Source organism: Petaurus breviceps, unplaced genomic scaffold, assembly GCF_028583685.1.
Source record: "Petaurus breviceps papuanus isolate PSGF00001 unplaced genomic scaffold, PetGlider_PUasm1.0 567, whole genome shotgun sequence".
NCBI lineage: Eukaryota > Metazoa > Chordata > Mammalia > Diprotodontia > Petauridae > Petaurus > Petaurus breviceps.
The window spans coordinates 8,661,697-8,678,017 of NW_027186383.1; positions in this window are offsets into that span (position 1 = coordinate 8,661,697).

Consider the following 16,321-nt stretch of genomic DNA (forward strand, 5'->3'; position numbering starts at 1 on the left):
GAGAGGCAATGTGGTGTAGGGGCTGTTGTACTGGACTGGGAGCCAGGAAGACCTGGCTTTGAATCCCCCCTCAGTAACTTACCAGCTGCTTGACTCTGGGCCAATCATGCTGACCTCTCAGAAATTCATTTTCCTCATCTGTAAAATGGCGATAATGATGGCAGCAGCCTAACTTCCCAGGGTTGTTTTGAGTGGATGTAATTCAATAAACATTTATCAAGTGCCCACTGTGTGCCGGGCATTGTGTTAATATGTGCAGACCTTAGAGGGCAGTATAAACGTTGGTTGTGATCATATGTTCAGCACCAAGAAGCATATTCAATGTGTAAGACAAGGTCTCTGCCCCAGGAAACCCAGCATTCTGGAGGAAAATAAGGCAGTAGCACAAATGAATCTAAAAAATTGTGGTCAGTGCAGTGAGTCTTCTAAACAGGGAGTTAGAAAAAGAGCACAGAAGAGACCACAGAGGCCACCCAATCCAAACCCCTCGTTTTACAGATGAGGAAACGGAGGCACACAGAATTGAGTGCCCTGCCCAGAGTCACACAGCTGGGAAGTATCTGGGGTCAGGTTTGAACTCATTAAGAAGAGTCTTGGCGAGTCCAAGCCCAGTGCACTATGGCGCCACCTAGCTGCCCTGAAGTGAAGCGACTTATGGCTAAATTTACAAGCTATGCACCATGCACTTTAAAATATGTGGATTTATTGAAAAGTGCTGCTGTTCGTGCCTCTCTCCATGTTGAATCAGAGTCAGTGTTTTTATAGGGTGCTTATTATTAAAGGCGTATATAGCAACTGCTTCCCTTGTCTCCCTTTAGTCTTGGGTTGGGATCAAAGCAGGTTTTAGGAATTATGAGTCCAAATTTAGCTTGCCTCAAATACAGGGACGATGCAAGTCATTTCAACACGCATTAAGATCTACTAATGTGCCAGGCACTGGGGATACAAAGACAAAACCAAAGCCATTCCTGCCCTTCAGGAGTTTACAGTCCACTGGGAGGAGACAACATGTAAACAGATAAATACAAAATAGTCATACAATGTACAGGAAATCCCTTAGAGAAAGAGGAGGGAAGACACTGATGCTTGGCAATCCCAGAAGGGTTTCTGTAGGAGGTGGCACTTGGGCAAAGTTCTGAAGGGAGTTGGGGAATCCAAGAGGTGGCAGTAAGGAGGGAGAGCATTTCTGGACACAAGGGATAGCTTGGAAGCCAAGGAGGAGAGGGAGTGGTAAATAGGTCATTTGGTTGAAACATACTGTACATGTGGACAAGTAATGTGAAACCACTCTGGACAGATGAACTGGAGCTAGGTTGCAGAAGGCTTTAAATGTCAGGTGTAGGAGTCTGCATTTGATCCTAGAGGTGATAGGGAACCATGAAAGGTTCTTGAGCAGGGGAATGATGTGGTCAAACCTGGGTCTAAGACTATCACTTCAATAGCTGTATGGCTTCAGACACTTACTAGATGTATGACCCTAAGCAAGTCACTTCACCCCTGTTTGCCTCAGTTTTCTCATCTATAAAATGAGTGGGAGAAGGAAATGGCAAAACATTCCAGCATCTTTGCTAAGAAAATGGGGTCATGAACCAGTGAAGAACAACAAATGTTCTAACTCTGTGTTCGATGTTTGGGAACACAAAGACAGAAGTGAATCAGCCCTGCCCACAAGGATCTTATGTTCTCTTGGGAGAGAGGAGAGGACCTTGGACACTCACTTTTTCCTGCTGGTCCTCAGGTTCTCCTTTGTAAAATGTGGTCACTGCAGTCCCTTCCAGCTCTGTACCTATGATCTGAACCTATCTGGGGACTGTACAGAGAGAAGAGCTGGCTGCAAGAGATATGGCAGATGGGAAATTGACCAAAGTAGCAACTGATGAGATGAGTGGCTGGTAGAAGCAGAGCACAGATGAATGAAGGAGTGAAATAGCATTTGTTAAGAGTTTACTATAATCTGTATCAAAGGGCTTGCCTTCTCAAGGAGGGAGGGAATTTGAAACTCAAAAAAGAGTGTTAAAAATGGTTTTTACATGTAGTTGAGAAAAAAATAAAAACACTCCCACTAAGAGAACTTACTATGTGCTGAGCATTGGATATAGAAATGGGCAAAATAGGTAAAGGGAATAAGCTTTTATATATCACATATATTATGTGACAGGAAAAGGGCTAAGCACTTAACAGATATCTTAAATCATCCTCATAACAGCCCTAGGAGGTAGGTACAATTATTACCTTCCATTTTACAGAGGAGGAAACTGAGGTCAACAGGGTTAAGTGTCTAGTAAGTGCCAGAAGCTCAATTTGAACTCAGGTCTTCCTGACTCCACTCTGCCCCCATTATCAAGGAGCTCACCTCGTAGGAGGAGACAATACACGTAGATGGCTTGGGCTGCCAGCGATGGAAAGGTCCCATAGTCCTAAGGGTGTAGCAGCAAATCAGATATTGATGCTTCTTCTTTCTCGTCTTTTCCATTGATAACATGATGATCAGTGGTTCATGCTGAGCCACTTGACCATGCCAAGGACTTTGGAGGAAAGAACATCCTTTAGTACTGCAGCTGCCAAGTGGCATTTCTTGTACCTTGTCCCCCTCCAATGGAAAAAAAAAGTAAAACTCTTATTAAAACCCATGGAAAGTCAAGCAAAACAAACTTCCCCATTCTCACATCATTCCCTCTGGGTTATCAGTGGGCAGCATACATGTTTCTTCATGAGTCCATGGGAGCACAGGCTCTGGAATCAGGAGTTCAAATCCAGCCTCAGACATTTCCTAGCTATATGACCCTGAGCAAGTCACTCCCCCTCTGTCTGCCTTAATTTCCTCAACTGTAACATGGGGGCAATAATAGTGCCTACCTCCCAGGGTTGTTGCAAGGATGAAGGGAGATAACATTTGTAAAAATATTACATGAGATAATGTAAAAATAAGATAATAGTAAACAAGCGTTTAGCGTGGCACCTGGCATATGGGAGTTGCTTAATAACTGCTTACTCCCTCTCTCCCTCTGACCATAGTTGATCATGACATTGGTTAGAGTTGTTTGTTTTATGGTGTCATTATTGTCTAAATTGCTCCCTTGGCTCTTCTTACTTCATTCTGACTTGTTTCTGAAACCATCCCTTTTGTGATTTGTTTTTGCTTTTTGGAGGGGGAAGGCTGGGCAATTGGGGTTAAGTGATTTGCCCAAGGTCACATGGCTAGTAAGTGTTAAGTGTCTGAGGCTGGATTTGAATTCAGGTCCTCCTGACTCCTGGGCTGGTGCTCTATTCACTACACCACCCAGCCTCCTCCTCTTTTGTGATTTCTTGATAGCACAATGGTATTTCATTACATTCATATACCATGATTTTTCCATTCATTCCCCAATTGATGGATACCCCTTTAGGTTCAAGGTCTGTAACCACAAAAAGAAGCTTTATAAAGAATTAAAACACGTGCATGTATTTATGTACACACACGTATTTACATATAGGATCTTTCCTTTTCTTTGATCTCTTTGGGTATAGGCCTAATAGTAGTATCTCTAACTTGTAATTCAATTCAAATCAACCAATGTTTAGTAAATACCTGCTTAGGACAAACTAAAGAGGATACAAAGATAGAATTAAAACAATTCCTGCCCACTCTGATGGACAACCCTGGCTTGCTTTCTAGTAATTCACCTTCACCCATCAGATATGCCCCCCCCCCCCAACCTTTGGCCTCTTCCACCAAGACTTATGTGGCAAATTGGAAACTCTACTGGGGAAGGGTGGTGCAGGTGGGGATGGGCAGGGGGAGTCATGAGTTTCTATGTAATCAATTTCTTTATATTCTCCTAATAGTAAAATGAGCTGCATTTCTGATGATAATTTTAATCATGGATTTAAGCAATCTACACCATTTTGTTATTTGGAAAAAATGAGTGATTTTCCTGAATTCTTTCAAAAATATGTGTTTGGTAGGGAGGAAACACAGTTATTTTTGTTTTTTTGGCATACATTTGATTCGTTGAAGTAAATGGAATGAAAATAAAACCTTCCCTTTTATTTTTTTCCATTCTTTTTCATCCCATTATATATACGTCCCAGTGGATGATGTCAGACTGCTTTAATTTAATTCAGCATCTATCAAACACTTAATATGTGCAGGGCATTGGGCTAGGTGCGAGGGATGCAGTAGTTGCTGTCCAGGGTCCTACATTTTCTTGGGGAGATGCAGCATGGACAGAGAGAAAGAAGTAAGAGTTCAGGTAATCTGAAGACTGGCAAGCAGGGTGGCTAGAGATCAGGGAAAGTGTCCCAGATGATGTGGTCCTTGAGTTGGATCTTGAAAAACATTGAAGTGCGTATGGAGCCTAGATCGGGATTGACATTGACGGGGTTCCATCTTGGGGGGAATGGCCACAAACCATTTTTTGGCTCGTGGCCCTACTCAAGGTTTTCCTTTCAGAATGCAGACTCTTGGGGCTCCTCTCCAGATCTCTGCAGAAACGAGAGGCAGCCTTCAGCTTGCATGGAAGCACTCAGACAAAACAATATGTTTGCAATATAGGGAAGCATTAATTTTGTTTGGGGAATCCATAAACAGTCAAGTCTCTTTCCCTGTCTGGTGATTGCCCCCTTTGAAAGAGCTTGTTTAGTTTTCTACACCTATAGCACCATCCTGTGGTTGAGGCTTCCTAGAAGGAGTTTGCTAAAGTCCTCCCCCTTCCAAATGGACCTGCATAGAGGGAAGGAATCACGGCAATACTTCAGGGCAAGGTGAAGTCTGTGCCTATGCATCATGGTTTGGTTTCTTACTGCTGCTGCTGCTCTGGGACCATGTACTTGCACCTCCTTTCTCTAGGAAGCTGAATCTGGGACTCCTTCACTGCTTTCTGTCATTACTTCCTCTCCGCTCCGGTTCCTGTCTGTCCTTCAGAACTTTACTACTCTCTTTTTTTCTCAGCTGCTCTTCTAATATTGGATTGCCCCATTGAACCAATAAGTAGGACTTCTTTTATCTTGGCTAAATAGATGTTGATGGATTAGTTGTTTGACTGGAGGGTGACCTTGGAGAGATTCTTGGTGTCCTTCGGTCTAATAAGGAATCTGTATAGTCAGTTTGGAAAGTTTGTGAGAGGGAAAGAGCACAGGCTGCATAGATTATTGGGGGTGGTTTTGCTTGGAGAAAATCTTTGAGGACAGGCTACTCCATTCACCACAGAAACTGCCCATATACTTTTGGGTCACACTAAGGGAATGACTTTTGAATCAAGCCTCTTGCTAGCATATACCCATCTTTTTCACTCTAGTTCTGCCCTTTGGGCCCAAGCAGAACTCATCTTAGTCCTCTTCCAAGTGACAGCCCCCCAAAATACATAAAGATAGCTCTCAGGTCCATCCAGTTCCTTTCTTCTCTAGGCTAAATGTTCCTAGTTCCTTCAGCTGATCTTTATATGGCACAGACCTGGGGGCTCTGGACAGTCTAACTGCCTTCTGCTGGTTCTGTCCAGCTTGTAATTTTCCTTCCTCAATCATGGTGCCCAGAACTGAACCCAGTACTCCAGGCATGGTCTGATGAGGCAGAGGATGTGACGCAGATGCCTTCTTATTCCTGGAAGCCATACCTTTCTTGTCAGAGCCCTAGATCAAATGAACCTTCTCTAGTGACATTTCACAATGGTTTTCAGATAAACTGCTGCCTGGCCATGCCTCTGCCATCTTGTCACTGGTCACTGTGTCACTGGTTTTGGGAAACTAATGTCAGGATGTATCTTTTCCAGGCCTGAACACTCTCCCTTTCTCCAACCACCCTATTTGCCTCAGTTTCCTCAACCATCAAATGAACTGGAAAAGGAAATGGCAAACCACTCTAGTATCTTTGCCAAGAAAACCCCAATGGAGTCACGACTGAAAAATCACTAAAAACAACAAATATGCCAGACCCCGTGTTAGGTGCTAGGAGTACAAATACTGTTGAGGGCCATGAATTCATTCTGTGGGTGGGGAGGAGGGGGTGGAGTGAGCAACATGTACATAATGAATCAACAAACATCTATTCATTTATAAATTAATTTTAAACATTTATTAATTTCTACCATGTACTGGAACCCTCAGAGCTCCCTGGGAGTGGGGGCGAGAGACAAAAGTAAACTGGCCCCTGCCCCCCAGGAGCTTACATTCTGTCAAGGGCCATAATTTAATCACCAAGCATTTTTGTCTGTGCTTTACATATCCTGTGCATATGGAGACGAAGGAAGGCAGCTTCTGTTCTGTAGAATTCCTTTCCTCATTGGCCCGAAGTAACAACCGTGAAGCAGAGGACCTGGGAGCCGTGAGAGGTGACCATAAAAGGGACCAGAATTCCCACTCGGTCCCTTTCATCTTTAACGTTCTATGACTAATGACAAAGGGACTCAAGAAAGAAAGAAGGCGGGCTTCCCGCACCAGCTTCGCATTGTTCATTGTTCAGCCGCTGCCAGTCTCTGGCTGGGGCCTTTGATGCTTTCCTCTTTAGAGGGAGAAGGAGACGCTGACTGATAGTGAAATCGAGGCTGTATTAGGAGGGCGGGCAGGGGTGGCGTGAGGTGGGGCAGGGGCAGAGGGGGGAGGCGGAGCAAGGCGGGCCGGGGCTCCCCGTAGGGATGCCAGAGTGAGATGTTTGTGCACGTCCCAAAGACATCTCAAACTCCTGTGTCCCAAACAGATCTTGTCACCTTCTCTCCCACACTCACTCCTTTTCAGAGCTTCCCTGGTCACTCTTACATGGATCCAATCAGGTGCCAACTCTGGTAACTTACCCTCTCAGGACCTCTCTGGCTCCCCCTCTTGTCCCTTCCACGGCCCTCACCCCCATTCCCCCTTGCCTAGATTATTCTATTCCCCCTACCTTCAGTCCTTCCCCATTCCAATCCATTCTCCCAATTCTAAAACACAAAGCTGACCAATGACTCAAACAGCAAACAGTTATCAAGCACCAGGTATGTACCAAGCTCTATGCTGAGTGCTGGGGGTATCAAGAAAACCATCCCCTGCTCTCAAGTTATTTAATCGCGCAACTCTACTGCTCCAAAAACCTCAGCGGCTCTCTCTTTCCTCTGCAACAGAAACCAGTCCCAGTCTAGCATTTAAAGCCCTTTACATTGTGGCTCCAACTCTTTCCAGGCTAATTACACACGATTCCTCTTCATGAACTCTAAGCTACAGTCAGATTGGCTTTCTTGCTATTTCATGTGGCAGACATATCAAAGTCCCAGCCTGCAAAATTCTAGAGTGCCAGAACCAGATTAAAATGTAATTGGAAAATTCTGAACAAAACAATGAAAAATACAACCCAACATAAATGATGTTAATTTATGGTTTTCTAATCAGAATGCAGCACAGGGTTCATTTGTGTTTGAGTTTGCACCACTGCCATAAAAGGATGTTCGTCTTTGGACTTTGGACTCCATGCAAAGTCACGGGGGGTCCCCTTTGCCTGGATGGCTGTCCTTCCTCACTTCCACCTCTCAGAATTCCTAGCTTCCTTCAAGGCTCAGCTCAAGTTTCTTCTCCGACCAGAAGCCCTTTCTGATTTCTCCCCACTCCCAACCACTTTGTATTTGTCATTTAATCTTAACTCCGACCATGTTGTACTACTCTCAGTAGAGTGTAAGCTCCTTGAGGGCAGGGGCTGAATCACTTTCATATTCCATGGGGCCTAAGTTCAGTGCCTGGAACACGGTAAATGCTTAATAAATTCTTGTTGGTTGTCCAAAGGGTTAAGTCACTAAAGATGTAAGTAACTAAGCTAAATAACTGCAGACTTTATCACAGGGTGCCACAATTCATGGAGAGCACTCTTCGGTGGATGGCTTGCAGTATGGAGACTGGGACCTGGACCTGGACTTGAGTTCAAATCCCTCATCCACGCCTGCTGCCCTTCTAGTCCCTCCATTATGCTTCCTCTGCATCTTCTTTTGTCAGGGTTACCACCCCTGCTTCCTTCCACAGATCCTCATGTGAAATGAAGTAGAGACCTTGCATCATCCTGCACATTCTGGATGCCCTGAGCTTGTCAAGTCTCTCCTCAAATAGAGTGATCTGGGATGGACACAGTATCCTAGATGTGGTCTGGCCACTCCCTGTGCACTCTCACCTCCCCTCGTGGGTCTCAATGAAGCCAAAGAGCTTGCGGGGGGCGGGGTGGGGAAGGGAATCACAATCATCTTCCGGCTTCCCATCGAGCTCTTGGGCTACTAAAAGCCCGCAAACCCATTTCACCTGAACTGCTGTCTAGACAAGGCTTCTCCATCTGGCCCCTTTCCCTCGCCTAAGGGTTCTTTCTGCATTTGCTGTATTTGTACCCCAGGGATTACAAAAAGGTTTACCTCTTAGTTGTTTAGTCAATTCTGGTTATCATTTACAATTGATTGATTCCACGGATCAAGGGATTTCGAGCCCTAAGAACTTTATAGAACTTTGGGCATAACTCCCCCAGGGGCAGCCATTTCTCCTGTCATGGTTCCAGACCTTTCAGTAACTGGGGAGTGGGGGAAGACGAAGGGGAACCTTTCCTTTCCCCAGTGCTCTAGGTCACAAGTCTGAGAATGGGACTCATTTGTAAACACTTTTTGTAGGAATAAGCCTGGAAAAGGTTATTTTTCCTCTAGTGAGGCAAAGTAAGTGTGTGTGTGTGTGTGTGTGTGTGTGTGTGAGAGAGAGAGAGAGAGAGAGAGAGAGAGAGAGAGAGAGAGAGAGAGAGAGAGAGAGAGAGAGAGAGAGAGAGAGAGAGAGAGAGAGACACACAAAGACAGAGAGACAGATAGAGAGAGAGAGAGAGAGTAATAATTTTTGTTGGCCAAATGTGCCAAATGATGGAGATTTTTGCCTTTTTTTTTTTTTTGGCCATTTTCTTAGCAAAGAGAATTTTCAGTCAGAAGTCTGTTGTTGATTTTGACAAGGGCCCTTCTGGGAAGAAAGATTGCAGAGTGAGAACTCCCAAAGGTATCTGCTTTGCTTATGAATCTCTGAAATCCAGCTGTAGATATTCCCTAGAGGAGAGGCTGGACCCTCTGCTGTCCCTTTAATGTTCCTGTGTTAATAAGATTAAGTCTTTGCTGTCTGACCAGGTCTGTCACCCAAGTTAATATATTACTGGGGGAACTGACCCACATAAACTTAAAAACAAAAAGCAAAAAATTAAGAGACTCCAGAATATAGCCCCCTCACCCCCCAAAGGATCAAAGTAAAATTTTCATAGAATTTTAGAATTGGAGGGGATAGTAGAGGTCATCTAACCACTTGGATGTTCAATTTCAGAAAAATCTATTTGCTTTGGGGATTAAAAAAATGTAATGTTGGTCTTAAAATTCTTCCATGTCTAATTGGTCCCATTTAAGGCTAGAGAATCTTTGATCTCTGCTCACTTCTGTGGTGGGGTTTCATCCAACTGCGCTTGTGCTCTCTTTGTCTCTCTCCTCCCCCTGTCTTTCTCTGTCTCTCTCTGTCTCTGTTTCTCTCTAATTTCCACCCTTTTGTTTATGAGTTAGGCTAAATAGCAGCTGAAGTCCCAACTCCTAAATTCTACCAGTCTGTGATCCTTTGCACCCACAACTGCCAAACTGATATTCTGAAAGCATAGGGCTGACTTCTTTACTCCCTGACTGGAGACCCTCCAATTATCTTTAAGATGGTAGCTAGGGGGCACCATAGTGCACAGAGCACTGGGCCTGGAGTCAGAAAGACTCATCTTCCTGAGTTCAAATCCAGCCTCAGACACTTCCGAGCTTTGTGACCCTGGACAAGTCATTTCACCTCTATTTGCTTCAATTTCCTCATCTATAAAATGGGGATAAAAATAGCATCTACCTCCCCAGGTGGTTGTGAGTATAAAATGAAATAATATTTGTAAAGCTTTTAGCACAGTGCCTAGCACATAGTGAATTATTATGTTAACTATTATTATCCCCCAAAATAAAAGGAAGGATCAAGAAAAGGATCAGAACCCCAGATTTCAAGGAGAAGTTAGAGAGAACTTCCTAGAAATATCTAAAGCAAGCCACATATTGCTGACAAAATAAATTCACAGAACCCCAACAAGGAGAAATTAAAAATTAAACTCACTTAACTAAAATTCACTTAGTCACAGAATTGTCAAATTTCAGAGCTACAACCACAAAAAGGAAAAAAAAAACAAAAAAGAAATCCTTATGCCCTCAAATTTAATGGGAAGGGAACTGTCTAAAAATCGGCTTCTCATAAAACTTACAACTAGAAACCAGAATCAACTGGAGATGCCATATACATAATTAAAATGCATGAGTCTTGATTTCAGAATCACTTTCTCAGCATATTTAGATATTATTTCTTGAAAACAAAGGATAGTTATTTAAGAAACAAGAAAGTTGGGGCGGCCAGGTGGCACAGCGAGTAAGAGCACCGGCTCCAGTGTCGGGATGACCTGGGGATCAAATCCTGGGCTCAGACACTGAGCACCCACCCAGAAACACTTGGCCGTGTAACCTTGAGCAAGTCACTTAACCCCAATTGCTTAGGGGTGGCCAGGTGGCACAGCGAGTAAGAGCACCGGCTCCAGTGTCGGGATGACCTGGGGATTGAATCCGGGCTCAGACACTTAGCACCCACCCAGTTACCTGGCCGTGTAACCTTGAGCAAGTTACTTAACCCTGATTGCTTTAAAAAAAAAAGAAATAAGAAAGTGTTGTATAATTTATGGAGGAAAACAGACCAACAGAGTCTATGGAATGGACTTAGAAAAACATTAGGAGAAATGAAGAGTTCCTGACAGACTCTTAGAGAGAAGACAAGCTTCAAGAGAAAAAAAGATCTGTAAAAACACCCTGAAGAGTCAAACACCTAGAAAACAGATGCTTTTCAACTGTGGTTAACCAATTGTTATCTGAATATAAATGCCTGAAGTGGTTTATTACTGAATGATACATTTTGGTTAGGGAAATCTATATGTGTGTGTGTGTGTATATATATATATATACATACATGTAGGAATTATACAATTATAATTATAAAATACTCTTTACAGAAATAAAGGAGGACAAATAATTGGAAAAATATCCATTCTTCATGTAAATTAATTAAAGTGACAATATTAACTGCATTGGTTTGCAAATTTGATAACATGACAAAATATTTAAAAGTTACTTTAAAAACTAGACAAGATAGCAATAAAATTCATCTGGAAGAGTAAAGGGCCAGAAATCTCTTGATTTTTATCATTTATTTTAGTAACCCAGTGGTACCAGATCTCAAAGTATCCTACAAAATAGTAATCTTCAAAGCTACTTGTTACTGGTTAAAAAATATAGAAATATTGATCAATGAAACAGATTAAGTTAGCAAAACCAAGGAGCAAGAGAACATAGTAGCTTTGTGTTCAAAAAAGAATCCAAGAAAACCAACCGTTTGGGTAAGTATTCTGTTTTTGACAAAAATTGCTGGGAAAACTGGAAATTTTTCCAACAGAAATTAGGTTTAAATCAATATCTTATACCATAAACCACAATAAACCCCAAGCATATCTATGGCATAAATATAAAAACTCATTTCATTAAAATAAAAAAAATAGAGGGCAAAGGAATGACCTACCTTTCTCACATTTATTATGCCTCCTTCCTACCTCTCTATTGCCCTCTATAGGACATTTATTTTTAATTCATTGGAAACTGTCATATCCATGACTCAGTAACCATACATAAGGCTGTGTCTGGACTTGGAGTTAGGAATGCCTTAGTTTAAATCTTGTCTCAGACACTACCTGTGTGCCTCACTTTAACCTCTCTGTGCCTGAGTTTCCTAATCTGTAAAATAAGGGACCTGGACTCAATTCCCTCTAAGGTCCCTTCCAACTCCAAATCTATGATCTCATCTTCTTTTCTTTTCTTTTTTTTTAAAGCAATGGGGGTTAAGTAACTTGCTCAAGGTTACACAGCCAGTTATTTCTGGGTGTGTTGCTGAGTATCTGAGCCCGGGATTTGATCTCCAGGTCATCCCGACACTGGAGCTGGTGCTCTTACTCTCTGTGCTACCTGGCTGCCCCTATGATCTCATTTTCAAACAACAATACCAGTAGACTATTGGTTTTAAAAAGATGAGTCTTTGTTTCAGGCATCATGAAGGAGAAATTGGCAATTTCCCAAAGGCAATCCTTTCAAGCTACTCTGTTTAATTTTGGGTCAAACTCATTGTCTATTTGTGGTGTCTTTTGAAAACCTCTATACTGGTAGATGAACTTTCTAGGCTGTCTATCTAGTTTCAAGTCACCCAGGAATATATTGACATTACATTTATAATAGAAAATCTCCCAGGCTTACATGAAAGCAGAAAATTAATAAAAGAAGGCAATTTTTACAGCCCTCCCAGCAGGATAAGATAAATGAAACACAAATATAAATAAGAAAGAAGTTTCAGCCTTGTTCATACTGTTAGGATTGATGAGATCTTGGTAGAAAAAGAAACAAATCAGAGAATAAGCATTGCTTTCAAATACCTGTGGGACATTCATTAAAATGGATCACATTTCTCAGAAGTATGGAGGGTATGAAATAGGTTATTTTTAAGCTTCAAGAATTGGTGGAGATATATGTAGCGATGATTTGGACCTCATATACCAACTCTCATTTACATCAAGGCATTGGTTCCCCAGAACTCGGATACTTTTTCTCCCTTTAGGATTCTAGAGGCAACCCTAAGAGGCTTTGGGTGGATAAGCCCCAACCAGTGTGTTTCCAGTCATGAGTAGTGGTTGGTATCAGTTAGTCAGCCAGAATTTTTTTTAGAAAAAGATATTTACTAAGATAGTAATTACAGTAATAATGAATGGCACAAAATATCTCCCCCAAAGTCTGTGAGCCTCTCTCCCACCAGTATATACAGAGAACAGAAGAGCACACAGCAAAAGGGTAACATAGCTCTGGGCTGCTTGAATCTTCTCTGATTTATGGGGTGCTTAAGAAGTCCCCATTAGGCATGGGTCAGTTTCTTTGCTGGGTACCTTGTGGAGCCACAGATCTGCCTGCCCACACGGCATCCAAACTGTTCTCAGCTCCCGAGACAGCCGCACTGCTAGCTGCTGCTTGTTCTGGGGGATAGGACCCTGATGAGATTCTGGGAAGTCCAAAGTCTCATGGACCCTGAAAAGTCCTACTCTGACCAAAAGGCAGTCAGGGAAAGAGACTCAGGCCAGGGCTGAAAGGTAGGCGTTCCCTCCCCTACCCCCTATCTCTATGAAGCTCCTTCTTGGGCATTTTGCTAGAATTTGCTCTCCTAGCTCAGACTTCCTCTCTCTTGATACTTTAGAGACAATCTGTAAAATGTGACCAAATTTCCTCAACCATTCCTTTGTGGTGTCAGTCAGTCAACAAGCATTTATTAAGCACCTACTGTGTTCTGGGCTCTATGATAAGCCCTAGGTGTATAGAGAAGAGCAAAGAAAAAAAAGAGAGTTCTTGGTCTCTAGGAGCTCACAGTATAAGGGGGAGACCACACACAAATAACTGTTACCCCAGGTAAACACGACTTCTTTTTACTTAATCTAAAATCTTTGAGTGTCTTTACATCATTTGTACTTTAAATGGGAGGTCCAGGGATTTGATTTATTCACCCATCTTTACAGAGAATATAAAGAATGCAGAGAATCTTGGGAAGATTCATATAAACTGATACGGCTTTTCCTGGAAATCAAAAACCAGTTTGTTGAACAAAGTGTGGGTTAGAAGAAAAATGAATCAATCAATACTCATTTATTAGGTGCCTGTCACTGCATGCCTGCATGCCAGTCACTTTGGTAGGTGCTGGGGATTCAGATGTAAATGAAACAAACCTGAATCCTTACCAATGAAAGCAACAATAACAGGCTATTTTTCACTGAGTCTTACTTCCCACCCCTGGGAGCTACAGTCAAGATTTCCCAGAGATCTGGCTAGTTCAAAACCAGACTGAGGCTGGGGCAAAGGTGACCAGGCCCTTGGAATTCCATCCTCACTTTTTCCCTAAGCTCTAGGCCTGGAGCCCCTGAAAAACATCTGTGTCTTGACTTCTGGCCTTGGTTTATGGACCTGGAATCTGGGTTATCTCTTTGTGGCTTGTGGATAATTGACTCATGGGTTGACCCAGCTCTGTAGGCAATCCTGTCTAAGGTTTCCCCATATCCAGTTTATCTGCTGGGCATCTCCACACGACCCTTGAGGACTCCCTTTGGCCGAGGTTTGGAATGACTTTCTACATGGCGTCAAAGATAATGACAGTACAAACAAAAGATGGCCAAATTTATAGGTGGTAGTTAGTGACAAATTTATAGCAGAAGGTTTATATACACAAGAAAGGAAAAAAGGGGAAAGCAGTGAGTGGAATCTATAAAGAAATTAGGAAATAAATGAAGTAAAAACTAAAGGAAAGCAGTAAAGGGAATCAAGATCAGAGCAGAAATTGCTAAGAAGGAAAGAAACAATTTAATTGATAAATAAAACCAAGGGTTATTTTTTAAAAGTTCAATTACTTTGATAAACAATTCACAAATTGATACAATCCTTCTTTATAACCTGACTAATGTCTAATGTGAAAGTATTTTCAGATCCTATATTTGATTGTATGCCACCATGGGAGGGGAGAGAGGGAGAAAATTTGAAACTCAAGGAATTATGGAACTGAATCTTGTAAACTAAAAGTAAACAAACAAATTAACAAAGACCAAAAATTTTTTTAAATTCATAAATTTAATTTTTTAAAAAGGAAAGAGAAGGTCCTAGGCTCATGGATTTAGAACAGGAAGGGATCTTCAAGGCCACTTAGTCCAAACCCCTCCTTCTATATAGGAAGAAACTCATACCCAGAGAGACTGACTTGCCCTGGATCACACTGCTGGTAAGTGGATGCTTGCTGTTGTTCAGTAGTTTTTCAGTCCTGTCTGACTCTCCATTACCCCATTTGGGGTTTAGTTGGCAAAGGTACTGTAGTGGTTTGCTGTTTCCTCTTCTAGCTTATTTTACAAATGAGGAAACTGAGGCAAAAAGGGTTAAGTGACTCACTCAGTCACTCCTCAGAGTCCAAGTCCAGATTTGAACTCAAGAAGATGTCTTCTTGACTTCAGGCCCAGGGCTCTATCTAATGTGGTGCCACCTAGCTGCCCCAAATGGATGAGATGAGGTTCAAACCCAGGTCTTTCTGACTCCTACATTGCTTTAACCACTGCACCACCCAAAAGATTGGACATGAGAAAGGGGAGATCACAAGGACTAAAAAGATGTTAAGAAAACTCAGTTATTATAGGCATTTTTACCTGATACTTGAGGGCCAAGGTGGCATAGTTGAGATTGTTGGACTCATAGATGGGAAGATCTGGGTTTGAATCTTGCCTGTGATATATACTAGTTGGGAGTCCCTGGGCAAGCCACTTCCTTGCTGGTGAGTCAGCCAGTTGCCTCCTCATCAGGGAGGTCCTAGACACCATTTGCAATGGCAACCACACTGGCATACCCAGGATACCCTAGCACAGGTTCTTAGATCTGCTTTTGTAGGAAAGATAGCTATTCAAGGGGTCAACAATCTTTTTGAATTACATTCACTAGGGGGTGGCTAGGTGGTGCAGTGAATAGAGCACTGGCCCTGGAGCCCAGAGGACCTGAGTTCAAATCTGGCCTCAGACACTTAACACTTACTGGTCATGTGACCTTGGGCAAGTCACTTAACCTCAATTGCCCTGCCTTTCCCCCTCCAAAAAGAAAAAAAAAAGGAAGAATTACATTCACTAGTTCAAGGGGAAAGTCAGTACCCCGAACTTCAGAGAAAATAAAAACAAAGAAAATACAGAGAAAATACAAGCAGAAAAATAAAGGCCAACAGACAGGGCTTCTAACTGTATGAGAAATTAGCACAGATCAAGAGACAGATCCAACTGTCTGACCAAGGCAATACATACATTGTTACCAGAGAGAGAGGCACCAACATCTGGGTTTTTCAAAGCTGGAAGGCTTCTTAATGGCTACCCAGAATCTCATCTGGTCAGATCACAAGAACACTTCAAATGAGTGAATCCCAAAGCAAAATACCAACCTCAGAGTATATATATAAACCCTTTTTAGAGCCAGAGGGCATCACAACCAAGGACAGCCTCTGGCAGTCATAAGGTCTTCTGACTACTGGGAGATGTATACATCTAGAGTTTCAGATCCATAAGACTCTTCTCTCCTCATCCTTTACTTAAAATGAACTTGACATCCTATAGGGAAAGGCTACCCTGGCTCTTGGGAAGGGCATGATGGTCTGAGAGGCAGTGTGGTGTAGTGGATAGAACATGGGAGTTGGAATCAGGAAGACCTTACCTTGATGTTGGTGCCATTTATTT